Genomic DNA, 4002 nt, shown 5'->3' on the forward strand with positions numbered 1-4002 from the left:
TTTCAGTGAAAGCCCCACACATCTGTCAAACCACATCACACAAAACATCTCCCACATGCAGATTTTTCTGTTCTCATCTTCCCAAAACAGGATTTGCCTCCTTCCTTCTATCAGTTCCCCACAGGACTCTTTTCCCCAGAAGCCAACTCGAAAGACTTTCATGAAGGATTTTTTTTTCTTTCACAATCAAGATTTTATTGGTTGGAAAATGTGGGATGCTTCACAAATTTGCTTGTCACCCTCCTGCAAGGGCCACACTAATCTGCCCTATATAGTTTCAATTTTAGTGTATGTGCTGCCCAAGGGAGTATCGCATGAAGGCATTTTATTGGGGAAGTGAAGGAAGCAGGATTGTGCAAAGAAGAAGCTGGGCTGCAATACTGTCTCTACTGGGCACACAGTCAATCCCTTGGGGAGCTCTGGAGCTGCGAGCAAGAGAGTCAGGGACTATACCTCCCTCTGCCCACCAGTCATTGGCTGTGAAGACCTTGGGCAAGGACCACAGAGGGAGTATTTAGCCATGAACTGTCAGCTGTCAGTACTCCTGGGGGAATGAATTACCTCCATCTGAAAAGGATGGAAGACAGGGATAGAAATGTGAGTGGCACACCACAGTATCCACTACATCAACCTAGAAGGAATTTGTCATTCTCTGCTCTGTAGGCCGTATCTTTGTCTTCTGGAAACTAGAAATAAATATTTCCTCAACATTTTCTGAATTCCCTGTAGCTGTGAGTACAGTGCACAAGAGATGCTGGAGAGATAATTTGCAGAGATAATTTATTTTGTGCTCTTTCACAGAACTTTCACTTGAAAGATATATTGAGGAGGTATGTCAGACACACGCTATCTCTATTTTACAGAGGACAAAATTGAGGCGCAGACTGATAATTGGGGTTGGCCAATAACACAGTTAATATTCATTTAAAAGTTTCATTGAAAAAACCTAGGTCTCAGGACTTTCAGGCTGATTGTCCTTGCAAAAAAATTAATTAATTAAAAATTTAAAAAAATGTACTCCATAAACCAAAGACAAATAGTAGCTCCGAAAAGGGCTACAGTTGGGTCAACAGTTAATAACCTTGCTCCCTAAACCCCTTCTCAAAAATTCCTGCTTCTGGACCTCCCTGAGGTGCCTCAACTTGATAAGTTATTAGACTCCTTTTTGGCACATATTCACATGCAAAGAGCCAGAGCTTTCAACTGAGATTTAAAACAACCTTGGCTCATTGCCCAAGGCTCATACTGTGGCAATAGCAGAAAGCATTCTCCAAGAATCTTTAAAACAATCACTATGAGGAACATGACCTGAAGTACAATCCCTGAAATCATTTTCAGGAGACTTGCCATGGTCATAAAAACAGGTGAAGTCATAAAGAACCCTTTTTTAAGACAACAATGTCTCTTCCCTCTCCCATTCTCCTTCCCAGCCCCACCCCCCATAACTACTCTATTAGCTTCACCTGCCCAAAATCATCACCTTAGCAGAGAAAATCACCTGTGATGTGACCTATTTCTAGGAAAACACCAACCCCAGCCCTGTGCGTGAATCTATTTATGTTGCACTGTTGGGGCCTGGTGCTTAGCAGGATTTCTTGTTCACGGCCGCTGCTGAGAACCCCAGAAGACTGGGCCAAGAGCAGGTCTGTTTCTATTCCCTGCAAAATCCAGTTCTGGGCACCATCACCTTGGCTAGTTATCTCCTTTATTCTGGATTCTTGATGTATGGAAAGAGACATGCACATAGCGATCACATGCACATAAGTACTTGGGCCTCATATACTGAGTTACCATAGCAGTGACCGTCTTCCACTCAAGGTCAAATCAATTGGTCCTTAAATGTGGCTTTTTGGCCATACTCCTGTTCAAGGGCCACCAAACACTCCTGATCATTAACACTGAATCTTTAGCCTAGATCTGCTGACTCTCTACAAACTAATTTCAAGTGGCTCTTTAAGTTCTATTGCCTTACTTCACCTTGGCACACATTCTACATTTCAGCAACATTGTCCTGTCAGTTCTTATATTAGAAGCATTTTCCAAGATGGCATGTGAAGGTTCCCTCAAAACCCTCTGGCCACTGACAGGAACTTTAGGATTCCCCCAATTCTGGAAATGTGATTACAGAAACCAAAGTTTGTAATCTGCTAATAGAAACTAGCCAATGGATTTCCAATGCTTGAATCTCAATTTATCCATACGTTTCAGTGACAACGAATTTACCCGCTGGACTGGAGATGCCATTCACAATTTTCACATAGACCATATTCATACTTTATATTTTCATACACACGCAACCACCCCTCTTATATTTTCACACTTGCAAGTTTTTTCCCTGAGAAACCATTTCTTATCTACACTGGTGTTAATCCTACCGAGGTGTCCATGTCAAACTCAGTCACCATCTCTTTCTTGGAGGCTTCTGGTAGCCCACTGCAGAGCCCATATGTGGTTCACATCATTTTATGCCTTGTATTATTATTTGTGTTCACATCTCATCCTGTCTCTATTAAACAATAAGCTTAAATGTAGAAATCAGATGCCAACCATTCCTCTGTTCCAACAGTACCTGACACAATACACTGGGACAAAGTCAATGTTCAGTGAAGAACTGAAAAAGCATTAGGCGTATCTTCTCATAGTCAGTGCAGTAGATATAAAACAAATTTGGAAAATACTTCAACACATTTTTGTTGCCTTTCTATTAAAGTTTGCCATATGCAAAATATGTAACTATTAAGTATATATGTTGAAAATTTATAAAAAGTGGTTAAAGGCATGTAACCGTCTCTAAGAATCTAGAACATTATTTATACTCCAAAAACAACCACATCTCTCTGCTCCACAGTCAACTCCCAAAAGTAATTACTACTCTGATGTCTACCATCTTAAAACACCTTTTATCTCTTTATAAGAATGTAATAGTACGGTATGAACTTCAGCGTGTTTATATTTTGTTTTGTTTTATTGCTCATTATTATGATTGTAGATCTATCCATCTGGTTGCTCCATAGCCTTGGTTGATACTTTCCATTGCTAAATAATATCCCATCACATGACTATGTAATAATTTACTGATGATAATGAACATCAGTTCATATCTAATAACTAATGAACATTAGTTCATATGTAGCATGCTGCTACATATTTAGCAAGAAGGAAGACAGCCAAGCTACTGTGTATGCATACGTTCGACTTTAGTTGTTATTGCCATACAATTTTCGAAGTAGTTTTACCAATTTGAACTACCATCAACATTGCGTGAGGGATCCTATTGTTTCATTTCTTCACCAGCACCTGGCATTGTCAGATATTTAAAATTTGAGTCATTCAGCTGGGTTTTGGGGGTTAGTATGATTTGAATTTGCATTGCCCTGACGATAAATCATGACAAAAAAACCCCAACGCATCTTGTTATGCTTTTTGGCCACTTTGACAATCTTATTTGTGAAATGACATGTGTTTAAATTGTACTGTTATATTTGTCTCATTAATTTGTGATATATATATATATATATATTTTTTAATGTTTTGTTTATTTTTGAGAGAGCACGAGAGGGGAAAGGGCAGAGAGAGAGAGACAGAGACAGAGACAGAGAGACAGAGAGACAGAGAATCCAAAGCAAGCTCTGCACTGACAGCAGAGAGCCCAGTGTGGGGCTTGAACTCATAAACCGCAAGATCATGACCTGAGTGGAAGTCAGACGCTTAACCGACTGAGCCACCCAGGTGCCCCAATCTGTGACATTTTTAATATGCAATTATTTTTGGATACAATTTCTTTATCAGGTATGTGATTACAAATCTCCTCCTCCACCCTGCAGTTTGCATGATAGCTCTCTTAATGGTGTTTTTTGATAAATAAAAATTATGAATTTTAATTAAATCTAATGCATCAATCTTTCACTTTATGGTTAGCAATTGTGACTGTGTGCATGAGTTTATTCTCGTTTAAGAATCTTTTCTGAATTTAAGATCAAGAGGTTTTCTTTCATATTTGCT

The 4002-nt window shown here is 39.3% G+C and overlaps 1 non-coding gene across 1 annotated transcript; it reads right to left on the reverse strand.

Moving 5' to 3' along the window:
• Nucleotides 1–204: 204 nt before the first annotated feature.
• LOC122496183 lies at nt 205–311 on the reverse strand. Its single transcript, XR_006300719.1, has one exon. It is a non-coding gene; the product is annotated as a U6 spliceosomal RNA (small nuclear RNA).
• Between the last annotated feature and the right edge of the window lie 3691 nt (nt 312–4002).

This window comes from Prionailurus bengalensis, chromosome F2, assembly GCF_016509475.1.
Source record: "Prionailurus bengalensis isolate Pbe53 chromosome F2, Fcat_Pben_1.1_paternal_pri, whole genome shotgun sequence".
NCBI classification, from domain to species: domain Eukaryota; kingdom Metazoa; phylum Chordata; class Mammalia; order Carnivora; family Felidae; genus Prionailurus; species Prionailurus bengalensis.